Consider the following 8,476-nt stretch of genomic DNA (forward strand, 5'->3'; position numbering starts at 1 on the left):
CAGTGAGCAGGGTTGTGTCATCTGCATAGCGCAGATTGTTGATAGATCGACCACCAATCCCAACGCCACGCTTCTCCTCATAGAGCCCAACCTCTAGGATAATCTGCTCTGCATACAGGTTGAAAAGGTATGGAGACAGGACACATCCCTGGCGTATACCCTTCCCAATTTTGAACCATGCAGTGTTGCCCTGCTCTGTTCTGACTACTGCCTCTTGGTCCAAGTATAGGTTTCACATTAGCACGATTAAATGTTCTGTTCTTCTCAGAGTCAGCTATTAATCAATTTTAGCAAGACAAATTATAAAATTATAAAAACAATCATACTCAAGATGGTGGTATGAACCCACTTTCTCACTCTCATTGCCATAGTGTCAAAACTGACTCATGGCTGACCCGCTAGCAGGTTTTCAGAGACAGTAAATCACAGGTTGTGAAATTGCCCATCTTTCTTTCAAAACAGCTAGTGTACTCAAACTTCCTGCCTTTTGGTTGGCAGTGCAACCCCCTACTACTAAGCCACAAGAGAGCTATAGGGTTTTTATTGAATGAATTTTGGAAATATGTTTCTAGGCATCTCTTCCTAGTTGGTTTTACTGCAGAAAGTGCACTGCAATATTTCAACATTTTGGCAACATCCAAGAGTTCCCTGATTCTTAGAGGGAGAGTGTCTACACCTGTGGTGTTAGCCTTTTTTTTTAAACTATTAACAGACCTCTATGATCTTCATGTACCTTAATTGCAGACACATGGTCTTGCAAATCTTTAACAACTGTACAGCTGTGGTACTAGGATAAGAGAAAAAGTGCTTCCTACCCTGGGTAACAACATTTGAGGTGAGCAAGACTTGTGGCAGCAAGACACTCTTGAGAGTCAAACTTTGGTGATGAGACCCTCGTGATGGTGGTGGAGAGACTATGGGCATTGCTATGGAGAAACTGTGGCAAGGAGTAAACAAATGAGCCTTGAGATAAAGGCCATAGTTAAAGGTTTTCGTTGTTCTTGCCTGATACTTGAAGGAGAAGCTGACTTCTGGCTGCTCTAAGGTAAACCTCGCTAGATGATTTGGATTTGACTGCTCAATTGAACCAGAGCCTTGCAACTTGGCCTAAAACCTGGACTTTATTGGGTGATATTTTTGCCTCCCCCACTCTCCAACTTACTTTTCTGATAAATTCCATTCTCAGAACACGAATTGTGAGTCTGTGAGGCAACAATGAATAAAGGAACCTTTTCCTGTTGGTGTGGCTGTAGGGGTATTATGAAGCTGGACCATGGGCTCTTTACTGCTTTGTGTTCCTAGGCTGTGCTTTTCTTAATCCCTTTGGTCTTTCAGAGAGAAGTTCATGGACCTGTGCTACAGTAGTCCTTCTTTTCCTCTTCAGACATTACCCAGCATGCATTGGCCAGAAATGAAATTTGAATCTCATGCATGGAAGGGTGAGAATTCTATCAATGAGCTATTAGTGCTAGCCTGAACAGGATAATGGAAAACTAAACAGAAATCCACTGTCATAAAGACAATTCCATTTCATAGCACCCTATAGGACAGAGTAGAACTAATAATATATATTAAAATTTATATTGATAATATAAGTTTGTTATCATCTGTGTTTTGTGGCAATGACATAGAAATAGCAAGAAAGTACTATGGTGGCATCAAAGATGATCAACTTCTTATGGCAAATTGGAGGAGCTTTCAATTAAGATGCCAACTGGATTGGGGAAGTTTGATGGTATATAGGTAGTGGAAAGCAAATTATAGGTAGAGGAAAAAGTCTATGCAAAAGAGCATGACTTTGCTAGAAAATGTAAAACATGGGGATTGCATGAGAGACGGCTGGTAAAGCTAACAGTGTTTGTGCATCTAATTTTATAACAGAAGGAATTATGCCACCATGGCATTACTTTAGACAAGAATCTGCAACATAGCTGAAGAAACAAATATCAGCACCACAACACTTTACTAAAATAAAAGTATACAAATGGGGATTAATCCTTACTATGGAATAGCTCTTTCAACAATCAGTAAAGTCTCTAAAGTATAGATGGGAACTCTGATGATAAGCAGCTTTCAACTGAATTTAAACATTTGGTTTAGATTACTTTCCTGGATAAGCTACAAACATCATGGATGTTATTTAGCTCCAGGCAAATGATTGCCCTAACAAAGGTTTCTATTTTCAGGGGGAGGAAATGTGAAGTAGGTATAGTTTCATTTACAATCTCTCCCTCTACTTCCAATCTTGAACTATTATCCAACTTGTTACCAGTAAGGAACAAAGAATTTAAAACTGGAAATATTGTTGCTATGAAATTTCTTTATGTCTTTTCTTCTTTTTATACCATTGGCAGAATTACAAACCACAAAGATTATGCCTATATATGAGAAACCAATCCAAAGAACTGCAACTCTTTTATTAAAGTCAGTAGCCATTAAACTTTGAGGTTTAAAAAATATTTAACATAACAAAAAATAATTCAGTCACTGGTGGCTATTTTAAATGAGTTCAGAATTTGTTATGTGTGGCATTTGTTTCAAATATATGAAAATTTAGCTATCTGAACCAGAGAAAATTCTAAACAAATTGTGTAAGTGATGGGTTAAAAATGTTTTATTAGGTAAAACAATTGAAGAAGTAAACATGTATTTTAATTTCAAATATATTTTTAATTTGGGTTGTATATTTTGACACCACCAAGTACATAACAAATGTCTAGTGGGGTATCTATATTTTTTGCTGATAACAAAATATACTTTTTACATTCTTTTTAGATGAGATTCCTGGTCTCTGATTTAAGAATTCCCATCTCTGGAAAACTTGTCTCAGAATCTGTCAGTAATGAAGTATACAAAGACCTGGAGTTAGAAAACCAAGAGGAAGGAACATCTCCAATATTGGTGAAGGTGAAAGAATTGAAGGGTAGAAACAAATGTCAATATTAAAAATTTTGTGGACAAAAATTGCATTATATAGGAAGCCTTAAAATGAAAATGGAAGGAATACACAGAGTCCTTGAGCTAGGAGCAGTTGACTGACATTCAACTATTCCATGAGATGATCAAGAACCAAGCACACGGAAAGAAAAAGTTGAAGCTGCATTGAAGACACCGATGAAAAACAAGGCAACAGGAATTGACTAAATAGCAACTAAGATGTTTCAACAAACACATCACTCTGGAAGCCCTTACTTTATTTTTGCCAAGAAATCTGGAAAATAATTACCTAGCCAACAGACTAGCAAAAAATCTGTATTTGTGCCAATTCCAGGAAAAAAAAAAATGATCTAAGAGAAGGTTGAAGTTATTCAACAATGACATCACATGCAAGAAAATAATTTACTGAGGTAAATTTAAATTTAGTTGGAGAAGAACATTGACAGGTAAATTCCAGAAACTCTAACCAGATTCAGAAGAGTATATTAAATGCAGAATGTCACTGCTCCTGAAAGATGGATCTTGGTTAAATGCAAAGAATATCAGAAAGGTGTTTATCTGTGTTTTATTGACTATTCAAAGTTTTATTGACTACATTAATCAAGAAATTATGGATAATATTGTAAAGAAGGGGAATTTTAGATTCCTTAATTATGCTAATATGGAACCTGTACAGGGACCAAGAAGCAGTGCTTCAAATAGAATAGAAGGATAATTGATGCCTTTGAGCTGTGGTGCTGGAGAAGAGTATTGAGAATACCATGGAATGCTAGGAAAACAAACAGATTTGTCCTGGAAAGGGTTAAACCGGGTGGCTCCTTGGAGGCAAGGATTCTGAAGCTCCGTCTAACTTACTTTGGACATGTTGTGAGGAGAGACTGGTCCTTGGAGAAGGACATCATGCTTGGGAGGATGGAGGGACAGCTCAGGAGAGGAAGGCCCTCTATGAGGTGGATTGATTCAGTGACTGGGATAATTGGGATGGGAGTGTCAGAAACAGGGCGAATGGTACAGGACAGGGCAGAGTTTAGGGCTGTTGTACATAGGGTCACTCTGAGTAGCAAGCGACTCGACGGCACATAACAACAACAACAACAATGGTGGTAAGGAGTTGCACTGTCAAGCTGAAGTCAGTAGGTTTGAATCTACCAGCTGCTCCACAGGAGAAAATGGAGCAACCTCCTATCATGCAATTTACAGCTTCTGAAAACCTGCTGGGTGGTTAACAATGAGTCAATTCTTTCTCAACAGAACAAAAAAAGAACAAAATAAGGATGGTATGTATGTCAGGGTTCTACTTTTTCACTATATTTTTTAACCTATATGCTGAGAAAATGGATTAAAAAACCCTTAACTATATATGAAGAAGAACATGAAATGAGGTTTGGAGACTCATTAACAACTTGTGATATATAGATGACATAACCTCACCTGCTGAAAGCAAAATTAAGACTAAAGTACTTAGTAATAAAGCTCAAGGACTGCAACCTTCTGTACTAATTATACCTAATGAAAATAAACATACTCAAAATTGGACCAGGAAGAAATACCATGATAAATGGAAAATAATTAAAGTTGTTACAGCTTTAAGGTGTGTGGTTGGCTTTTTATTCTTTAAATCAACAATTTTACTTATGGAAACAAAAGTTAAGAAATCAAATGGCATATTTCATTGGTAAATTTGATGCAAAAGAAAGAAGAAAATATATATGTTGCATTAACAAATTATTAATAATAAAAAAGAAAAAAATAGAAGAAAACAAAGATGTCACTTTGAAGACAAAGTATGCCTGAGGAAATGGATAAGTCCACTGTTTTGGAAGGAATGAAAAGCCCACGATGATTGCATCAATGGACTTGAGTGTATAAGGGTCATGAAGATGGCATAGAACCAGGTATTATCTAAATCAGTTCATAGGTTTGCTGTGAGTCACAGCTGATTTAATAACTAGTAACAATAAAACTGTAAGACAAAAACTATTGACTACATATCTACTATATTTAAAGAAAAATATATGACCTTCCTTATGGAAATCAATAAAGACAGGGAGTCTCTTGGTTAAGACCATTATGAAAATGTATTTTTAAGTCCAAGTTGTAGGTAAGTTAGAATAGGTGCATATGGTTTTTATTTAGATTTGCTTCAGTTCAAGGAAAGATTTGAAGTCTTTCCCATTATTTAAAAGCTGCATGTGCAGTAAACAAATACAACTGTGATGATGAACTTGTTGTGAATAGAGGTTGGTTCAATTGTTTCAAATGAAGGGCAAATTTACATAACATGAAAGGGCAAGTAGGAATTGTCCATAAATTGATTTTCCTAACCCTAGGACTGATTGTAGTCAATCTGCTTAAGAGATAGCTTGCTTTTTGCTTTATTTTTTCTTGTAGTCACACAATAAAGAGCTCTTAGAGGTTAGTTCTGTTCACCTACCTTAATTACAGTGTATTTCTGGACATATGTTTAGTTGTCGGACTGCTTTGATCTTCTTGTTACACATGAGTGTTTCAGTAGGCTTTTCCATCCTCCTTTAATATGTATTGTGAACATGAACTAAGTAAATATTATTGTACTATTTTTCTGACTTTCATGGGTGTGCCAGATCAAAAAGAAAAACACAAAAAGGTAACGTAAACCACAACTAAATTAATAATTATCTATGGGTTGGATTTAGAGACTAAAACAAAGAGATATCACTGAAGACTGAAATCCAACTTAAAATCCTTGCAGTGTTTAAATAAGACTTAGAAACTTCAAAGCTAAAATTCTCATATTTTTCTGTTAGATCTGCTTAGTAACTTAAGATGCTCCTTTTTCATACTACACTACAAATAAAATAATGACAATGTTATTATTTTAGCATTAATTGGACTTTTGAATACTTTGAAGCTTCTTTAATACAGAAGTCTCCATAATTTGAAAGTCATTCTTTATGATTAAAGATTTTTATATCCAAATCTGACAATTTAATAAAAAACAAGGCATTATTAATCCAATTTATGCCCTTACATATAAATAGAGTTCTTAAAATTTGGATTTGGAGGATAGAGAAATGTTTTTACAAAATGCTCAAAGAAATAAAGCATTTTATTTCAAGTGTAAATGAATGTAAGTACTAATTATAACAGTACATTTAACTTACCCTCAAATCACAAAATATGGGCTGGAAAGACATTCCTAGAACTTTGAAAATCAATTTTAAAACAAAATAAAGTATTCATTTTAACACTAGGAAATTCATAGTCATGTTAGTGCAGCTAAAATGTATAAATAGATCTTAAAAGATAATGCATGATAATTAATAGCAAAGAACTCTTGTCTACTCTCCAATTACATAAACTTTATTTTCTATGATAATTTAATACACTTGAAAATACTTTAGTCCCTTTGACAAAAACTTGCTAACGTTGAAATATGAGCTAGATACTTTCCTCGGTCCCTTAGTGAGATCAGTAAAGTAAAAACAACAAAAAACCCTCACATGATCTCTGACTCGGTGTAATTCATGTCTGAGCAACATGGATGCAGAAAAATATATTAACTACAAAGAACTTCTTGAGCAAATATACAAGAGTACCTTTATCATTTTTAATTTGTAGCTTATTATTATAAAGATTAGCCAAATGTTCAGAGTGACATTCATGTTTGAGTTTGATGTTAGAGAACAACCTTGCCCACCCACGAAGAATACTGGTGCTTTCAACCATTCACAGAATATGAGAAGAATCATAGATTTGAAACAAAACTATTTTCAAGAAATTGAGAAATTGAAAATTTTCACTACTTAAAAGACCTCAAAAATCCACATTCAAAATCTCCTTTGAAAACTCAAGACTCCTCTACCATATCTTGGCAAGGTTGCCCCTTCTTGATCGTATCTGAAAATATCTGCTCTTCCTTGAGTTAGAATCATGTTTCTACTGTGGTTTGGGATATTTCCATTATGATACTCACAAATATTTTTAATATTTATGGAATGGAGTTTCGGTCTGTTATAAATTCAGAGCATATGTTCGCCAGTGACAAGAACCAGAAGAATGCCATACAGTTTATGAACTGTTAATAAGTCCGTAAACTGATTGTTTTGTAGCCAAAACTCTGTTACTACTGGCATTAGCTGACATTCCAATTTTTAAATTCTGCTTGAGAATAAGTCTGTCGTACAGTAATAGCACTGTTCTTGCCCTACTTTTGCTCAAAGTACAGTATCAAATTTCATTCATGGAACACAGTTTTTTGGGGGAAAATAAGTGAGACTGCTCTATTGGTTTTGTTCTTAGGTCAAGCTGGAGTTCTTGCACCTATGTTCATTTCTGAAAATTTTGCAGACACATAGTGTCTGTTGAGTAAACTTTTCTTTTTCTGGGTTTTAAATATATGGTAATAAATAGGATAGTTTAATTTTTTTTGATAGTTTAATTTTCATAGCATGTCATTTCATGTCATGTTTGGAAATATATTTCTGTATCCAAAGCAATGGATAATTCAGATCTTATTATTTGATATATCGAATTAAATAATACCTGTGAACATTTTTTTCAAACTAAAAAATAAATAAGAACTCTAAGTATTGAATTGTTGTTGTTAAGTGCCGTTGAGTCGCAAGTGACTCATAGCGACCCTATGAAGGAGAGTCCTCAACGCGTGGGTGCCTTTCATCCTCTCTCCAGGTTCATAGGGTTTCCGGAGGCAAGCTATTATGGAAGTGGATACCGCTCCTCCTTCCATGCTTGTTTAATTGGGGAGCTCCACCCCACTCTCTGTCCATGTTGGGTAGCCAACCATTAACGCATTTGACACATCCTTGTCACAGTGTTCAGCCTCACAGCAACCACAAGTGACCGCGGGATAGCAACTTGTACACCAAGGCTATACGACCTAGAGGAATGTCTGAACAAAAACAATGAAAGTCAGGCCCGAGGGCCGTGGATTAAAAGTCACCCACCTTTGTCTTGGTCACATCGTTTTCTCTTCACTGGGCCAGCTGATCTCTCACTCTCTCTTTCTCTCTCTGTTGATGTTACTTTATATTAATGTCACTTTGTCTAAGCAGTTTAAATTCCCATTTCACTTTCATATGTTCAAAATACCTTTCCTCGGTAGATTAGTGTTACCAAATGTTATCAAATGTGTTAAAGTGTTTAAAACTTACCTCTGTACTCAAGTTTCTGTTCTTGGAACTGTATGTGCAAAAGATATGTAAAAAAATACGTAAAACATAATTCTTGTTTTCAAAGAGTTTGTAGAGAGTCAAAAAGGTCACTGTTTTTAGGTGCTGTAAGTCAATTTTGACTCATAGCAACCCTAACAAAATATTTGAATCCTGTCTTGTCCTACACCGTCCTCACATCTCTGGTACACTTGAGCCCATTGCTGCAGTCACTGTGTCAACCCATCTTTTTGAGGGTCTTCATCCTTTTCACCTGTTGTTGTTGTTGTTGTTATGTGCCGTCGAGTCGTTTCCAACTCATAGCGACCCTATGCACAACAGCCCTAAACCCTGCTCTATCCTGCGCCAACCGCACTGCCTCTGACACA

This window comes from Elephantulus edwardii, unplaced genomic scaffold, assembly GCF_000299155.1.
Source record: "Elephantulus edwardii isolate Elephantulus edwardi_28Jun2011 unplaced genomic scaffold, EleEdw1.0 scaffold00081, whole genome shotgun sequence".
Lineage (NCBI taxonomy): Eukaryota > Metazoa > Chordata > Mammalia > Macroscelidea > Macroscelididae > Elephantulus > Elephantulus edwardii.